Raw genomic sequence first — 7,187 nt, 5'->3', positions numbered from 1 at the left:
GCCTGGCGCCCGAGGGGGGAGAGGTGATGAGGTCCCCGGGGTGCCGGGGGCTCTGGTGGGGCTCTGGCGAGGAGAGCAGCCCGGGGACGGCCCAGACCCCGCGGTGGCGCAGCCTCCCGCCATCTTTTCCCCTTGGGTTGCGCACCCACAGGGCCCGGTGCAAAGCTGTACGTCTTCCGGATGGATCCGAGAGGTCCCCAGACCGCCTCCCTTGGGCGGACGCAAGTGCTTATGGACGAGATGCTCCTCCGAGGCGTCGCTGAAGAAGTGGATCCTGAGCTCCGGCCGCGGGGCAGCTGTCCCTCGTTTCCATCTAGCGCTGGACCACGTCAGCGGCCAAAATGCAGGGCCACCGTACGGGGCCTGTGGAGGGGAGGGGATTTGAAGGAAGAAGGCTCATGGAGGATTTCCGTGGGAGATCCATCACCGAGCCGGGGAGAGGCACGAGCCTGGGTGGGAGGGAGGGTGAGCCCGGCGCAGAGCCGGGGGCGGCCGGCCGGGGCGTCCCGAGGTGAGGAGGCGTCGCCGGTGGGACCGGACAGGCAGGGACAGACCACAGCGACCTTCCAGAGCTGGTGGAAATTAGCCCAAGTTTAGCCTGGACAGTGGAGGTAAGAAAGTGGAGAAGAGAGGCGAAAGGGCTAAGGACAGGGGGAAAAAAAGGAAGGAAACAAGGGCTGGTTTTGTTTCTTTCTTCATCAAGGGAAACCTCATGTTCAGCCATGCCAGAAACGAGCCGGTGGGAGGAGAGGCACCAAGGGAAGCCTGGCAGACAGCGTCAAGGTGAATGGACAATGTCTTTATGCACCAACATCCTCAAAGTGAAAATGTTTAGGTGGAAAATATTTTGGTTTTAAAACCAGCAGCTACAGTTTCTGTTTTGCTGTGCAGTGTTAACCCAGAGTCCTCCGCTGACAGTACGTTTTGGTAAAACATCGGTGTGAAAATGACCAACATAGATGCCGGTGTTTGATATGGGTGAGCGAGCTATGTAAAAGCATGTCTTAGTCACACAGAGCATTTAAACTTGATTTACAAGGTAGAAAAGGAACATTTTCTCCATTCCCCAAACTGACACTTCCTCTGTGTAGTATTGCAAGGCAATTTAAAGGCAAATTATAAATACTGTTAGAATATTGTTGTTGAACTGGGTATCAGTAGTAGTTTTTGAAACACGGTGTTATTATTTTTCATCTCTCTTTTCATCAATATTGCAAAACAAAAAACAGGGAGATGTTTAGTGGTGATTGTAGGTTCAGTTCTGCTCCCACTGAAGTCAGCAGCCGTTGGGTTGCTGTAACGGGGCAGATTGCTGATGTGATGGCTTGCTTGGGGCGGGGGGACAGAGTTTACTGGAATGATTCCTACGCTGTGTTATTCATTAGTGGCAAAGCCCTACTCAAATTTTGCAGAGCACCTTGCATAATTCCCAACAAGTGCCAGTAAATCACTGTGTATCACATACGCTGCAGAAAAGCTATTTCAGGAATGTCTTAGGTGTCGTCTTCTTACATTTTGTTTGTTTCCCTCAGCCAGAAAAGATGCATTAGTAATCGTGATCGAGACTGTCGGATAGGCTGGGCTCGTGGGGTAGCTCCATGGAGGCAGATTTGCTTCCTGGCTAAATGCGTTGGCTCCAGAGAGAGGTAGCTGCAGAGATCAACACACGTCCCCGTGCACTCTTCTGTGCAGTGAAAAGGTGTGATGGTGGAAGCTTATCTTGGGACTCTGGTCTAAATACAAACGAGACCTGGCACATTTTTTTGTCCCCGTCTCCACCACCCGTTCTCCAGCTCTCCCAGAGTCCAGAACCGAGTCTATCCAGCCACACACTGCACTTCTCATTTCAGTCCGCTGTCCTGTCCGCTCTTTCTCCACCTGCCTGAAAGTGGTAATCTGCTCGCCGCATCCTTGTGACACACTCTCTGAGAAAAAGTGGTACAAATAACCTCTGGGGCCAGATTTTTTGGGGTGCTCAGCACTTAACTCCAATTTAAGCCAGCAGCAGTTCTAGGGGTCAGCTCTTCTGAGCATCGGGTGCTTGCCTCCGCGGTAATCTCCTCACCTTCTTTAATTACTGCCTGTAGCAGTTCACCAGTCCTCTGGTGAGGTCCCAGTTCTTGGTACATTAACATGGGATGGAGAGAGAGGCTTTCAAAATCGAAGTCCTATCAACATCTGACACCCGCCTAATTGGTTCCGTATTCTCTCATCCTTTCTGTTGACTTAAAGTGAAGTCCCACTTTTGGGAAGCTCATCTGCCTTGTTTCAGAACTTCTTGAATATTGCTGTTGAATACATTTGGTTGAACGACCGCGATGACCAGAAGAACATATCTCTTACTACCTAACATTTCTCATCATGCAGGGAGGGGCTGAGAGAAGGTGAGGATGAGGAGGGAAAGAAACCTGCTTCACTTAAAAGCGGTGGACTGGATAATGTAAATGATTAGGACTTAGGATATTTCCCTGAAAGAGCTGCAGTTCAGTAGCACGAACAATGCCGGAAAGTCTCCTTCGCTTCTGGTGTTCTGCAAATGCCTTTCCCAACTCTTTCTAAGCAGGCGGGCACTGCCGTGCCCCCAGCAAGAGGAAGGCCTTGCTGTTTGCTGCAGCGGGACCCTGGAAGCTGAGATTGCTGTAGTCACCTGCAAGATGTTTGCATCCCTCAGACCGTTTTGAAAACCTCAACCATTTTACTCCTTGGTTGTGAAGTGGATTGGCACCTCTCTGAAGGACAAGTATGCGTTCTTTGAACCTTTAGTAAAAATCATTTGGCTCAAAACCAAGTCTAAAACACTGGCTTATAATTTTGACCTGAAGCATAGATGACAAAATGATAAATTTGCAAAACTCAGGCATTTTTCAGAGCACATGAATTCAATGGGAGTATTACCATCAACATCAAAGGGAGCAGGATTGAACCTGTAACGTATAGCACTAATGACTACAATCAAATAAATTTATATTGCCTGGGTTTTCTACCACCTTTTGCCTTGTGTGTGCGTGTGCACTTTTGCGTGCCAAATGAGTGGATCCAGAGCGCTACCATTTCGAATCTGGGGCAGCTATACTAGATTGGTAAAAATATATATAATGATGCAAGGTGACAAGCCTTGGGGAATCTGGTCTACTTGTTTCCATAAATCAGAAAAGGAAGTGAAGAGCTGAAAACCTTGAAAGATGAGATTACAGTCTTAGTGAAGTCTTCAGAAATATTTACACTTAATTAGGTCTGCTTGTGGCAACTGGTATTTTTTTACTTACTTGTGGTACAGCTCAATTTGATTAAAAATGAGTATGGAATAGCATATCTCTGTGGAAACACATAATCCTACAGTTACGTCTTTGTATACTATTTATTTTATATTTATAGGTTCTTTTTGCTGTGCTTGGAATAGTGCACAACATCAGCAGTAGCTGTTTTGTCCCCTCTGGTTCGTTCTTACCTGACTCGCTCCCCACGGAGCTACAGCTAGTGACAGAAGAGAATGTAAGGTATGATAATAGCCTCCTACTTAACTCAATTGAATTTCTTTTGTTGGCTAATTTTCATTTGTGTTTACATTGTTTTCTAAATTGCTCAGATTTACAACCTTAAACTGTGGATGTTTCGTCGGGGGGAAAGAAAAAAAAGAGGAATCATCTTTCTGAATGTGTATTACATTTCAGAGGCATTAAAGTAAAAAAGTCAAAATAAAACATGAATGTCAGTTTTGATTAACAGCTACATCAGAGATGCTCTGTTTCCAAAGTATGACATTTTCTATGGTCTTAACATTACCTTGCCTAGGAAGAGCCTAGAGTTTGTAGCAGCATCAGTGTCCAGTTTTGGAGTAAAGAACAATCAAAATTAAAAACGTGATGTCATTCCATTCGAAATTCCCTTCATCCTTTATGTTTTCTTGATTCCCAGCTTGGGACTTAAGTGGCTTTATCGAAGTGCTTAGTCTGCTGTTGCCTGTTGATAGGATCCCCAGTCATCCAGAAAATGCTGAGGCTCAGTCAGCACGTGTGAAACCTCCGTTCGCTTGATCACGGCAAGGAGGTCTTTTTCATGCAGCTAAAAAATCTGAGGATGCTTTCGTGGGAGTCCCTAGTCGTGATTGCGTCGGGCTCAGAAAACGTCTGGATGAACGCGGTGAAGTTAGATGAGAACATCTGACAGAGATTCTCGGCTGGAAAATGGTACGGCGCACACATCCAAGACTTCAAACACCTGAAGAAAAAACCCAAGATAAACGTTAATATTTACTTCCAACCCAAAATACACACAGAGGCCTCTGCCAAGCACAAGCTTGTGTCGCATGCTTGTGTATCATGGCGTGAGTGCTAATTGCGGCATGTCTTGAAACGTGCAGGTAATTTCCCAGCATATTGTGCTGGGAAAGGGAGGATCTAGAAAAGGGGAATGGCTGCATTTTTGCTTGAAACGCATGATAAAGCTATGCCCCCACCTTATCTCTCCTCTTTAAAATCTGTGTATAGTTTGAGCATGTTTTGTCCACAACCAAAGTGTTTAATCAAATCCCAGCTTTGGCTTTGAATTCACGCTGGGGCTGGAACTGGTTAAAGAAGCTCAATCTCAGCAAAATGTTAGTATAAAAACAGGAAAACTTTCTCAAGAAATACCGAGAGTATTTTTTCCTACTTCTGGAGTAATCAAATTATGTAGTGCAATGATTTGCATTGATGGAAATGAGGCCAGATTGTGAATGCTTTAGAAGCTAATTCAGGAAAAGACTTAAACATGTGCCTAAATTTAAATAAGTAAGTATACCAGAATTACTCATATGCTTAAAAATTAAATGTATGTTTAAATACATTGCTGAACTGGAGCCTAAGGGTACAGTTTGAAGTTAAAGCTAAACTAATCTAGACAGTAGCTGTTGCTGGAAGGGATTTGTCTTCTCCTGGTTTACTTCCCTGAAATGGCCCACACTGGAGTAAAACAAATGCAGTCAGTTGACGACAACTGCTACTTCCTCAACAACTTTGAAAGGTATTAATTTCTCATAAAAATGCACGTAAAAGTCTTAGTTAATACTAAAAATCAATGGAGATATACACTGAAGTAAGTTTTTGTACTAACATGCACTCTGTATTTGAGTTCACAAGCTACAGCCTGTTAGAGAAGGAATTAAGGGGAGCAGTTCTCACGCAGACTAGGATGCATTTATTTCTTTTCCTTATGGGCTCCTACATCCTCCTAGCGATAACTAAGGGTAAGGGAACAGCAAAGCAAATATGTCACTGAAATCAAGCTGGTTGCAAAGCAAGCGAGAAGAGGCAGGGTGTTTTGAGATGCTCGCCCTTCACGGTGGGAGGCAGAGGATGGTGTAGGCACACCAGCATCACTGGTGGCCTCTCAGCCTCGCCGAAACCAGCCACAGAGAGATTAGGGCTTCACCGTTTCTGTTTGTCCCTCTGTGAAGGTTTTGCTCCAAGCAGGAGGACGACACTGCCTCCTGGCAAACTGATGGATATTTTTCTGGAATAAAACCATAGAGATTGAAGGCTGTTCAGAGGACCTGACACGAAGGCAGGTGACCCCTTGGGAAGGTTAAGGCTTCAGGAAGTCGTGGGCTTGGGGAGATGATGCTTGCAGAGTTGTCTGCATTTTTAAGGGTGGTGATAGCAGATCTCGGTCTCTCAGTGCAAACATTTAAAGGCACCGGAGGTCTGAGGACCCCAGGTATCCTTCTGGCAAGCTTTCCGTGGAAGGAGGAAGATTGGGGCCTGTGGATTTCTGTCATGGTCATTTGTGCTGCGGCTAAACACTTGGCTGCCTGCCTATGACGGCTTCGTGATAAGACTCTGTGCAAAGATCGAGCATATTTTTAATCACGTTTCCATTAGTTTTAATATATTGTACCCATCAGATTACAGTCACTCAGCAAAAATCCAGGCTTCGACACACAGTCTCATTTATCCTTGTTCCTACCATGCACCCAGCTCTGCTTTGCTGACGTTGATTCTGGTTGCACAGTGCTGTTGTGGGTTTTTTTTTTGGGGGGGGCAATTAGCCTGAGTGGAGCAACTAGGCCAGGGAACATCAAGCAGTAAAATAAAGTCTTGATGACATATTTGAACTCTTGTAGACCATGGGTTATCTGATCTGCAAGGTCACTGCTATTCTCTGGGAAAGTTTAAAAGAATCTGCTCCTGTTTCAAGCTTAAAGGGCCCTTCTTGACAATTTTAGGATGCAAATTCAGTTTTTCTTTAAGTTGGTGAGTGTTTCAGAATATTTACTACCTGTATTTTTATTTCCTTTTCTTTTAACTGCTCATCAAAGGCGAACAGAGTAGAATTAGTTTTAATGAACAGAAGGAAAAAATGACTCCAATAAGGCTCCTTCTGCTACCAAAACAATGAAATGCAGAAAGGAAAATAATAATAATGTGAACATGAGAAACCTAAAAAGAACTTTAAAATTCATTTTAATAATTTAAGCTGTCATCAGTAGCAGAAATAAGGAATTATATTTCAGACATGACTTACACAAGGCACGTCTTAAAAAGAGAAAGACAAATTGATAATGCCTGAAGAGACTGTCCCTGGGAATAAAAAAGTGCAGAATTAGGCCCTGGGAAGCCGAGCATCTTTTCCACCATTCCATCTGTAGAAAAAAGAAAGATGGCCCTTGATCTTTAGCAACTCTAACAGATGGACTTGGGGAAGCAGTAGGAAAATAACATCATTAAAAGTTTTGTCTTTCTGTATTTATGAAAAGTCAAGTTGTGCCTTGCTCAAAATGTTTTGAAGCTATTATATTACAAAGATTCGGTATTAATATGATTAGCTTAACAGTATTCTTCTGTAATACACATCATAAAGTCCTGTCAGAATGAAATTGAATGCTAAAAACATCGCATAATAACTTTCACAGACCATTACGGTTTAAGGCTACAGCGTGGGAGTTTATTACAAAGGGACCCTGAAATGTTGTACACTCTTACATCAGCATATACTTTAAATTAGAGGTATTTCCCCCCCCAGGCTTTATTTGCTGCAAAGTAAGAGGTTCTAACTTTATGTTCATATACAGACTGGCTTAGCTTTGCGGTGGGGTTGTTGCAATAATGCAAGGAATCCTACAGGAAGGGATCGAGGAGGCTATTCTTCTCCCTTCACGGGAATCTGAGTATGTAAACTCTCGGCCATTTTATCCTTGCTGGCTGTGGCAA

This window comes from Pygoscelis adeliae, unplaced genomic scaffold (genome assembly GCF_000699105.1).
Source record: "Pygoscelis adeliae isolate BGI_AS28 unplaced genomic scaffold, ASM69910v1 Scaffold171, whole genome shotgun sequence".
NCBI classification, from domain to species: Eukaryota; Metazoa; Chordata; class Aves; order Sphenisciformes; family Spheniscidae; genus Pygoscelis; species Pygoscelis adeliae.
The sequence above is the reverse complement of the archived record's forward strand: the minus strand, read 5'-3'. Positions refer to the sequence as shown.